Source organism: Aptenodytes patagonicus, chromosome 5, assembly GCF_965638725.1.
Source record: "Aptenodytes patagonicus chromosome 5, bAptPat1.pri.cur, whole genome shotgun sequence".
NCBI classification, from domain to species: domain Eukaryota; kingdom Metazoa; phylum Chordata; class Aves; order Sphenisciformes; family Spheniscidae; genus Aptenodytes; species Aptenodytes patagonicus.
Genome location: NC_134953.1, coordinates 1,857,471 through 1,869,605, shown reverse-complemented (window position 1 = coordinate 1,869,605; position 12,135 = coordinate 1,857,471). Strand labels below are relative to the sequence as shown.

At 39.2% G+C, this 12,135-nt stretch overlaps 1 protein-coding gene across 2 annotated transcripts in view; it reads right to left on the bottom strand.

Moving 5' to 3' along the window:
- Positions 1 to 12,135, bottom strand: part of BMPR1A (bone morphogenetic protein receptor type 1A) — an 84,558-nt gene that overhangs the window by 59,260 nt on the left and 13,163 nt on the right. The window lies entirely within an intron of this gene.

Genomic DNA, 12,135 nt, shown 5'->3' with positions numbered 1-12,135 from the left:
GTATGAAAGTCAGGTGAGTGAGACCCAGGAATTCTCAAGTTCTCTAAAATACAGGATATCTGTCTCTAATAAACCAGAATGTTATATGACAATCCAGTGATCTGATTAAATTACTTTTAGACTGTCAAACCGCCAAAACCCCATGTAGATTGGACTACATGGGTCTTGGCCTTTCCTAAAATTGGAGAAGGGAACATAAGGAGGAAACAACGATGACACAGGACACAGATATGCATGACCCAAACCAAAAACTCCTAATGGTGTCCTTGAACAGGACTGCTAACTCTTGCCAAGGCTTGCAAAGGCATAAAATGGCCTCAGGTTATTTTGTGTGTCCTGAGACAACTTGGGAGGGAGAGCGGGCAACCCCCCAATACATATTCTTCAAGATACCGCTCAAAAAGCTTAAAGATCAAAGTGTTCAAGAAGTCTTCTGATGAATGAAGAGCTTGTGGGCTTTCCTTGTCTACATGCTCACCCAGGGGTAAGGTTTATCTCTTTGTCAACAGAACCTAATGGTTGCAATTTGTACAATGACAGTATCAGTTCTTCTATGCACAGTCCAGCAAACTGGCTTGGGGGAGGTGGGTTCTTCTTGGCTGGTTGTGGGGGCTGTGTTTTCGTTTGTTAAATAAGCTGAGACCTGCTCGTAGTTCCTCCTTGTTATAAGTAGCAAAATACTTATAAGTTATCTCAAGAGGAACATTCTTAGATACTGAAAAATAGCAGCAGTTTGGATATGTAATTCTTACCACTCTACTTGTAACTTGATCCTAGAACTGACAAACTGAAAAGCAGCTTCAGAACCCTATTACCTGCCTCTGGGGGAAAAAAAAGGAAAAAAAAAAAAAAAAGACAGACAAGACACCTGATCATTTGAAAACTGCATGATCAAGATGCTCAAAGATACAGAATAGATTACGCCAAATAGAGGAAAAACACTAGCAGGATGAAGTGATACCCTTCTGTTCAAGTTGATAGATGAGACTTTCAAAGATATATCAATAGGAGGAGGAAGAACAAGACTTCACCCTCCATCAGCTTCAAAGGTCATAACAAAGGAAAGTTTATCAGCAATGTATATAGGAAGCTGTCTTAAATAATTGAATAACTTAAAATATTATAATTCGAATGGGATGAAGAGGAGGGAGACTATTTAGGATAATGAAAGAGGTAAGGAAAAGATGTGGAGAGAGAACAGCTTTGTTTTAGCTACGGCTCCTCTCCAGACAGAAGTTAAAATACTCCAGAATTCAACCCAGCTGTACAGCGAGGGAAGTACTCACCCCAAAGCTCCTCTCAGCCCTGCCACACTGCTTCAGGTGCAGTGACTTGACAGAGTAGCATTCAAAAAAGCAAACTATTGCACATGAAGTAATGACACAAAACTTTTCCATTATTGCACAGTAATAGTACCTTATTTTTCTACAGGTCTTTCAGCACCTGGATTATTTTAAAAAATGTTTTCTAGGTTTTTTAAAAAATAATAATTTTAGACTTTTACAACCCTTACGCTCTTTAGTCAACTGCTCTTTCTTTCATGTGGTTGTGAACGTTCAAAGTTTTCACAGCTTAAGCTCTAACTTTATATCTAAAGTTGGATGTATTTTCATGAGCTACAAGGGCTTCTTTTTGCTTAAAAGCATGACAGGACATGACACTGAACCACCAGAAAAGCCCATTTAATACTTTAGACTGTTCTGATGTTATGTTTTTAGGACAAATAATTGTGTGAAATGTCAATTATACAGCACCACCAGGATACGCAGCTACCACTGAAAAAGCAGATAAAGAGTTTTCCAAGCCACTGTCAGCAACAGTGAAACTAAAATAGTTTATGGAGAATCTAGGAACTATTGAAATAATGATTTCTGCTACTGCAGTACTAAGAAACACCGCACAACAATTATAATGCGAAGTTGCCTACAATCTGGTCTTATCTTTATTACATTTCTCTTATTATCTTTATTTTATCCTCCTTAAAAACGCTTCCTCTGATGCTATTCAGTTTATGTGCTACTAAAAATAATCAAAAAAGCCACTTTTTATATGAGAAAATTTTCAAATACAGCTGTTACAAAGAATATATCAGGGGAGGAACAATTTTCACTTCTTTTATTAGCTAATCCTCTGCAAGAGCACCTCTACTTTCTGACAGTAATGATATTTAAATTGATCAAATTTAAATGATACACACACAAAAAACCCCAAAAGACAAGGAAGAAAGCCCCAAATTCCAAGGAATTCCAAGGAAATGGACTGTTTTTAAAAGCCTGAGTTAATGCAAGAGGAAAACACAACCAAACAAAAAAAAACCAAACAAATGAAAAAACGTAGTTGTATTTGCCTGACATTTTCGTGAGTTTTCTTTGATAAAACTACAGCCGTATTTGAGAAAGCTTTCCAGTCCACAGATCCATTCTATTTCTTGTTGATGTTGCAATAGATTTTAATTAAAAACAGTAACAACAAGGAAAACATCAAATGCACAGTTTTAAATAAAAGTCAAGGAAGATACTAAATCCTTGTATTTCCACCTTCTAATGATGTTTGGGGGAAAAAACCAGCCTATAGAAAAGAAGTAACAGTTGCACAATTGCTATCAACACACCATGCAAACAAATAAAGGAACACGAGGACACACATTGTAGCAGGGCCTGTTGCTACAGGACAAGGGGGAATGGCTTTAAACTAAAGGGGGTAGATTTAGACTAGATCTAAGGAAGAAGTTTTTTTTACACTGAAGGTGGTGAAGCACTGGCCCAGGTTGCCCAGAGAGGTGGTGGATGCCCCATCCCTGGAAACATTCCAGGTCAGGTTGGACGGGGCTCTGAGCAACCTGATCTAGTTGAAGATGTCCCTGCCCAGGGCAGGGGGGTTGGACGAGATGACCTTTAGAGGTCCCTTCCAACCCAGACTATTCTATGATTCAATAAATATTCTGGTTTTGGGCTTAACTCATACGCACCATCTTACAAGTAAAGATGACTTGCAAGCTAACACTGGTCCTTTGAAATTATCTTTCTACATTTATATATGTGCAGTATAGAAATTGTCATTTTCAAACAGTCAAAATTGAAAGAACTAGTAACAAGAGGATAGGCTAAGAGATCTTACTTAATGCCAGTACACAGTTGAGATATGGAAAATATGCAAAGAACAGGTGAAAAAGATTCTTGCCTTTAGTATTTGGGAAATTTTCTCTAGTTTAGTAATCTGCTTTAAGGTTTCTCGTCCTCCACCAAGTTGCAACATGGTTTCTTTAACAATTTGATTTAAAAATTTAAAATAAAAAGCATTCTGTGGAGTTGAGTGATAACATTCACATTTGATAACATAGCCAAGAAAAATCTAACTGGAAAAAGAATGTAATGATTTACTTGTGCAAGACTTGCAGATAGCCAGAACACCAATTCAAAACCTGTCAGAGTTTATTACATATTATTACAGAAATGATACCATTGTCCTTTCTTGAGTTTGAAAATCCGATGTGCATAAATTTATGCTGAAAAAAGTTTGCTGTCAGTTTTCGATTATATCTATATAAAAATAATTGCTTACAGGCCAACAGTTCCACCTATAGCCATTTTGTATCCTACCTCACAAAAGGAAGGAAGAAAACTACTCTTGGTTCACTTCGAAGTAAACTCCCCCCTTCTAAGTCCTACAATAGGATTTTAACATTTGCAGAAAAATCATGGGACTCCGAAGAAGTACGTTAAGAGTTACTCCTTTCCTGGCAAATTGTTTCTCATGTTTGTGAACCACTGCCAAATCTAACACTGACAGAAGAAACACTTCAGAACTTCAACATTTTTTGAAGTCTTTCCATTGTTTCAAATATGCTCTTAGAAACAAACAACACTTAACATCCATCGTATTATGTTATCTTTCCCAGGTCACAAACACTCACAATTTTAAAAAACGTAAGTAGTAACTGCTGTAGCACAGGACTATGTAGAGTTACTTTTTTCTAATACAAATGCTAAGACTTAAAATAAAATAGGAGCCCAAATCTATCTATACAACTAAGTGGTCAGACCAAAAAAAACCAAAAAAAACAAAAAAAAAAACTAGGCATCCACCCAATAGCTCCCACTGACGAAATATTCAGATTGAGATTTTCAGATAGCCTGTAGCACTAAACCATTTGGCAGCTCTCCTGCCTCAGTTCTCTGTATAAAGACAGACTTAAATCAGGGAATAGACGACTACCACAGATGGGGGATAAACAGAAAAAATAGTCTACATAGTTCTTCATGCCCCAACCTAGATCTTTAGAAAGCTAGAACTCAGGCCATCTGAAATAAACAAACCTTAGTTACAAGTAACTAATTTTAGAAGTGAATTGAAGAAAAAAAAAATTCTGTGAAGTCTCCTTCTAAAGCAAGGTCTACTAGAAAAGCCCACCAATCTGACCCCAAAAAAGGGCCATCACTCAGTGCCACATCTATTAGCTGAATTCTTCCCTCAACTGTTAAACAAAAGGAAGATGGTGGTACACTTGCAAACTATACACTGAAGTTCCAGTTTTCATTTTAACCCCCTGATACACAATACAAATAAAATTTAACCACTGCAGCCAGATAAACTGACATGGCTGGTGTTGAACAAGGTCAAGCAATTTTTGCTCCTGTCCTCCACTCACTAACTCAGTTGAGTAAAATGATGCCAATTAAAAAGGACCAACCAAGCAACCTATTAGACTAGGTTAGAAATCAGATGAGGGACAAACTGTCAGAGCTCTGGAGGAAGACAAGGTGACCACTTCACATGAATTGGCAACTCCATACATCCAAGTTGCTGTGAGATAGAACCATCAACTCGCAGAGGTTGGAAGAGACCTCTAGAAGTCGCTTAGTCCAACCTCCTGCCCAACACAAAGCAAAATTCAAAGTTAGGTTAAGTTGCTCAGGACTTTGTCCAGTAATATCTTGAACAGGTCCAAGAATGACAGTTCTGCAGCCTCTCTCAGCAACATGCCCCAGTACCTCACCATTCCAATCATTTTTTTTTTAATCCAGTAAGAAATTATCTTGCTGTAACTTGTAACCACTAATTTATCATCCTTTCAACAGGCACTCTTGGGAAGACTCTAGCTCCACCTTCTCCAAAACACCCATCGGGTAGCTGAAGACAACAAACAGATCATTCCTCAGCCTTCTGCAGGCTGAACACACCTGGCACTTGGCAGCCCCTCTGCTGCAGGCCATGCCATTGCATCAGTCTCTGCTGCAGGCCATGCCATTGCATCAGTCTCTCTCTTGTACTGGGGGACCCAGACCTGGAAGGCCGACCCTGCAGCCTGCTGGCTGTGATTTCTGTTCTAATTCAGCAGAACAGTGAGCCAAAACCGAAAGGTTTAGTCTTGATCCCACTATTCTCCCCCCAGCTGCAGACCAGAGCTAGTACCCTATAAGGTAACCAAAGGATAAGGTTCCTCACGTAACTGACATGATGGTTTTGGTGTTGGGTTTTTTTTGTCAGTTTTCTTTTGGTTTTCGATAGGTTGGATTTCTGACAGATCAGGACAATGAAATGACTTAACCTGGTCACCACAATTGCTACATGGAATATAACAAAAGTGAAAGGCGCAGAACCACCCATTATCTCACTGCCCTATCAGATAGGTGAACAAATAACAAAGCGTTTTACAGCAAAAGCAACGCTAGAAACATACAGCATATCCTCCATTTGCAAGGTGGTTAGCTCAAATACCATGTTATTTTAGTGCCAAAACAATTTTGTTGCTTGCCATGGCAGATTAAGGGAAGTGTTTTTATGAAGATCTATGCAAACATTTTGCAAGGTAAGCATGCGTGGGCAGAAGCAACATAATTCAGATATGTTCGCTGCTAACTTACAGCTTGACTGCAGCAGCTACACTCTAGTTCAACTAAGGCAGAAGTTGGTGTTGGTCACACAATTTTACCCAGAGCTCTGCATCTATTAATTTACCCTGGATCTCAGCACAGGGGCTTCACCATCACAGTTAGACTGCTTGAAGTTTCTGAACTAGCACAAGTACCTAAGTAAAATACATTATATGTGCATTTATAGTCCTTTTCTCAGTTCTAGGCATTATACACACTGAGATCTCAGTTTGAAAATGAAGCTATCGGAACTGCACTGAAACCCATTATAGATATACACATTGGAACGGAAACAAAAAAGGTGGTTTTTGGTTTGGTTTTTTTTTTATATCGGTTACCTTTATATATTCTCAACAGCAGCTGTATCCACTGCATACTGCTTTTTGGGAATAAACATTTTTTAACCAACACTACACACATTTTGAAATATAGCATGGGACACAGTAAGTTGAGAAAACACTGAGAAGAATTTGGCTAAAGAGTACATGAAGTGATGAAGTAATTTATTTTTACTATATATAGCCTTACCAACAAAATGAGATCCAGCGTCTGTTTTCATTTTTGCTCTTAAGGTCAAGTTTTGTTGACCTTAGAGTAAACTCAATCTTTCCAAAAAGTTTATGTTCAAATTTTAAACTTGTGGAGTGGACAGTAACCAGTTGAGACTAGATTTCTCATGTTCAAGCTGAGGAGAAAAAAAAATTCTCAAACCTGTATCAGAGACACTTCTGCTGGGAGAGGTAAAACACACAAAAGACTCCTTGCAGTGAAACAGAAAGAATCAGTTTGATCCCTTTGGTTTGGGGGAAGCTCAGGGATGAAGCAGCAGCAACTCCCAGAAAGAATTTTCATCAGAACAAGATACTCTCTGCGAGTGCGTCGTTCTAACTAAAACAACTGCGGAATTTTGACATAGGACTCCCCATTTCAGTGGGTGATTGCTTTTATTTGTGGGAGGAGGGAGGGGAATAAAAGGAATTCCTTTGACAAGAGAGCTGCATTGCTAACCACAACCAGGATCATTTTACCTCTTTTGCTACAAAGAGGTTACATGCCATGAAGAAAAACCCCCATGATCTAACAGCTTCATATTATTTTACAAATAATACAACTCCAACCAGTTGCTAGAGAAGGTATTTTTGCAGTTGATTTGCTTTGTACATTTCACAGCACTCGATATACAATATTCATCATTTAGGCTCCAATAAATGTGGTATCTCATGCCCTTGCTGAGCCTTCCCATGAACAAAGCTGTACTTAGCTCTTGAAGGAAATCTACAGTCATTATTTATCCCATTTTTGTGATATCATACAGAAGGTAGAGGAAAAAAAATTCAACAGTTACAGACACCTGATTGGCAGAATGATTTACAACCTGAATTAAAGGGCGGGGGGGGGGGGGGGGGGGAACCCACCAAAAATCACAACACAACATGGTCAGAGTTTCAAATTAAGATTTCCTTCTTAGTTTCTTTTACCTGAAAATATTTATGCAGGCTCAGAGAAGTACACAAGACGTGTTAATGGCCCTACAGGAAGAGTAGATACCAGCTGACGTTGCTGTATCTTTGCACTGTAACAACTACAATAAATATTCCACAGAGCATTCTGTTCCAAAGTCAACTTGAAGCTTTAAATACAAACACAGTTCTATTATAAAAAGCCTTAATGATATTCTTCTGCAGGTTTGTTGGGTTTTTTTAACGGTGAAAGCTTTAAGAAGTGTGCACTAAGTACACAATCATTATTCTGCCAAGGAACAACTGAGTACTGCTGCAGTGCAAACATTAAATGGAAATTACACGATCTTTAAAACACATTACTTCAAATTGCTATTTTGTATCCATGGGAAGAGATGGGAAAACAAGAAAATACACAGACCTACAACTCCATGAAAAAAGTGAATATTTACCTAGAATTTACATAACACTGTAAATATAGGTAGCAACTTGAAAAATGAGAAGGCAATAAATGCATGAGATAATTAACTTTCTAGCTCTCAAAGAAGTATTTCAAGCACAATAATCTGTTTCCAGAAAGTCCCTCTAAACACTGTTACAACTAAGCAAAATTAAACGGAGCCACAAGGATTTCTGATCTCTAAAAGTACTTCAAAACCGAGTTCTTCCCTAATAAATTCTTATGCTTCCTCGGAGCCAACCCCAAACCCCGAAATCCTCGAGAAATGACAGAGGCTAGACGAGACGGTGTCTTTCCTCACATCTAGAGAGCCGGAACGGCGGGAACGGCCCCAGAACGGAGCGTGAGGAGGAGAGCTGCGCTCCCCTTCCCCGGCCCCTGTACAGAGAACCTCCCCGGGCCTCGCCCTGCCGAGCGGGGCAGGGCCGGGGCAGGGGCAGGGCCAGCGGCGACGGGGACGGGCCCGGGGACGGCCCCGGCGCGCAGCGGCGGCGCTGGAATGCGGAGCCGGTAACCCGATCTCCTCCCGCCCCTCCTCGCAGCGTGTGGAAAGTCATTCCACCTCTTAAAATGGCACCTCGGCGCTGCCTAGCAGGGAACCGAGCTGCTTGTGCCCTCTGCCGAAACGGGAAAGCCGCCTGGGCGCTGGGCGCTGCGTGTTTCCCCCCTGAGGTAAGGGGGGGGAGCCGCGCCGCCGCACACTTGGAGCTGTCCGTTACGGCCCGCGCGCCCGGTTGTCTCCCCTTCGCGGCGGCGCGCTGCCAGCCCCGAGCAGGCCGGCTCGGGAACAATGGCTCCTCAGTCCAGCCACGAAGGTCCCGTTTGTCCGGCTCTTCCCTACCCTGCCTCAAAACGCACCTGACTTTCACTAACCGCAGAAACGAATAGAACCGACCCAGAAGCAAGGAATTAGTCAGAATGGGGAATATTCAGAAGAGGAAATACCCTCTTCACCTAGAAAGCCTCGCACCTCAGAACCGAAACGTTCATGCACATCAAGTAAGACGGAGTTTCATTCAGAACGCCACTTCATAAACCCAAACGGAAGGGACAACTTTGTTATGAATTCACTTAGTTTTTCAAACCATGCACGTATAGCTTATTTAGGATACAAAGACACTACAACGTCTAAGTTTTCAGGTCATTACATACATGCACAGAAATAACAATAAACACAATGAAGTTACCCTTCAAGAGAACACGTGAGCTGATCTTACATATGCACAAACTGTCTCCATCTATTTTTTCTAAAAGATAGTATATCTGTAGCATGAGAAAAAGGCTGTTGCAATTTGGAATAAGTAAGTATTTTGCTGTAAACAAAATCGCTAAGATTTTTACCATTCTGAACATACTGAAACTGCGAAGATACCACTATCCTGCTAGATAAGAGACAGACTCAAAAAAAGTTATCAATCATTCTAGTGATAGCACACTGTAAGAAAAGAGAAAGAATAACTTGAAAAACATTTTTCCAGCTTTACTCATTAAGTGCACTACCAAATGTTACCCTATCAGCAACAGAAAAAAAGCCCTCAAGGTGTCTCGGGAGGGTGCAAGTCTTTGGGCCGTCAGTATGGCAATGAGGAGCTCACACTGACTTTCTCTTGTATGATTCCCATAGGAGGTGGTTTATACTTTTGTTGGCTTAACTAAATATGACACTGCAAAACACTGGTAAGGGTGGCAATTCTTCTGCAACTCTACCAAGAGGAGACCTCTGGCCGGCGTACACGGTATCTGTAGAATCACTCTGTTCGTGTAAAAAACATCTCACCAGCAACAAAGGCTGCCAGAAACTCTTAACTGTCATCAAGTTTTGGGCCTAGATTTTTAAATCTATTTAAGAAGTCAAAAACAAAAATTCAGAGCTGAGGGATCTTTAGATATAGGATCCTTCACTCACACAGTTTCTCCTGTATTAGTTCCCAACTACAAAATAGGAACAAATTCTAAATGTTAAGAGATGTTGAACTGAAGCAGTGTTTTCATGCTAAAACCCCAGAATCTAGTGAGGAAGGTCAAATACCACTATGATGGGGGCTTCCATAAGACTTTAAATCTGGAAAAAAACCTAGAGTAGGCAGGATGATTAAAATAATCACTCTTATCAATATACTAATACACTTACAACTCCCCCCCCACTATGAACATTTCTTAACCTTGGTTATTGCAGGTCAAGGATCAGAAGCACTAACAGCTGGCTACTGTACCCTTAGATTCTAGGCAAAGTAAATGCAGGGTTGGGTTTTCTGTTATGTGTCTGAACAAAAATCCTACTCGGATGCCTTTGTTACTCACAGAATACGAGCACTTTAAACAAATATTTTTATTTACTGCAAATGCTGACTTATATTTGCAAGACATTGTTGTTTTACAGAAGGCAAAATACAGTCATTTTGCTTGTATGCATCATATACGATACGTTTCATCTTTCAGATTATGCATAACTGAATCCTTTAAATCTTTCCCCGAAGAAACCTCTCTTATCTGTTACTCATCTACAGAATTTATTTCTGGATCATTTATTTCCAATTTAAAATTTGTATTGGATAACCAAAATTCAAAGCAGGATCACAATTTCTGACTGACAGTATTGTCTGTTTTACTCAGCATTTCTATATTAACCTCAAGGTAACAGAAAATGCTCCAAATATTCTAACAAATCATCAGTTATTTTTCTTTTAAAACATATTTAATAACACTTACTCAGTTGGAATAAAATTTATTCAAATTGTTGGTTAGAAGTGGAAGAGCAAGTATATTTACACATTAAAACTGAAGCTCAAAACACCATAACGTGATTACCTGACAGCTATTAAATGGCTTGCAAGAAGTTATTAGTGTTGATTCTCTTTCAGAAGTCATATATAACAGTTCCACCCTTAGCATCCTCCCTGTAGTTGCACTTTGTTGTTTGGGGTTTTTTTTAATATAAACTTCCCCCTCACTCCCACAGGTAGTGTTTTCGTCTCAAGACCTATTACTGGCATATTTCATACAAGCACTATATAAAAAGAAAATTAAGACAGCCCTAAAAATACAAAGTAATCCCAAAGGCTTCAACAGGGGTCAAACCCACTGTATACATATTTTACTGAGGATTCTCTGCTAACGCACTGTTTTCCAAAAGAACAGACAGAAAACATGACTGTGATGGTTTATGAGGACATTCACAAATGCCTTTAGTACTTCTGTTCAGCACAAGTTTCATGCCAGCAAAGATTACAACCAGTTCCTGAAGAGGGGGGGGAAAACCAACAACAAAAAAACCAAACCAAACCCAATCAAAAAACCCAACAACCCTAAACTCATATCGTCAATGGAAATTAATTGTAACAAATGAAAAGTAGTGTCAGGAAATACCCCTGCTTATAACAATTTTTATGTTTTCACAAGCACAAACTTCTTTGAAAGCTACAGACCACATATCACAGAAAAACACATACATGGTGAAACAATGATTATCTGCAGAAGAGACACAAAATAGATTATATAAAATATTGTTAAAAAGGAGTATTGAAAGGGAAAATGTCCTCTAACTTCTTTTAATTGTACTACTCTCGGGTGCATGAGCAATACAGAGCCTGACAGGTATCATTCTAAACAAACTGCCCTTTTGAACACATTTCATTTCATATGAGAAATGTGACTGCGAACATTACTGTTTTAGCAAGTGCCACTTTAGGCACCGATCTCTAACATAACTGTGCACAAGCAGTCCCACTGAGCTATAAGTGAACTCTGTGAGTCTAGCCAAATGAAGCTATGCCTATGTGTCACTGCTTTCAAGAGGAGAGGAACAACCTTCTGAAAGATGTATCAAAATTACTGTTTTAAATAGTTATTTTTGAAGTATACTTTTAGAAACTTGCATTCTAAATTAAAATAAAAAACTCAACAGTATTGGCAAATTTGTTTGCATGAGAATAAAATATTTCCTAATATACCTTCTGAAAGCACAAGTTCTGGATGATAATGCTTCCCACTGAAAAGAAAATTCAGGGTAGAAGAGTAGCATTCGGCAAATCCAGCATTTTCAAAACCAAGTGAATTTGCAACAAGCAGTTTATACAGAATCTGTTTTCTATTACAGTATAATGGGTTCAGTAGGTGGAGGAGTGTGGACTGCATACGTACTAATATATAAACATGTGGCTGCATCGGTACTCCTATGACCTTGTCAGACATTTCAACACTGTATTTTTAGATTACTCTCTCATACCAACTGCACTGTTAAGATGGCATTTAATTCCATTATGTCCATTATCAAAAAGCTAGTCTTCTGCTTCAACTGCAGCAGTTCTTTGAAAAATACATTTTAAAAGACTGTATTTAATTC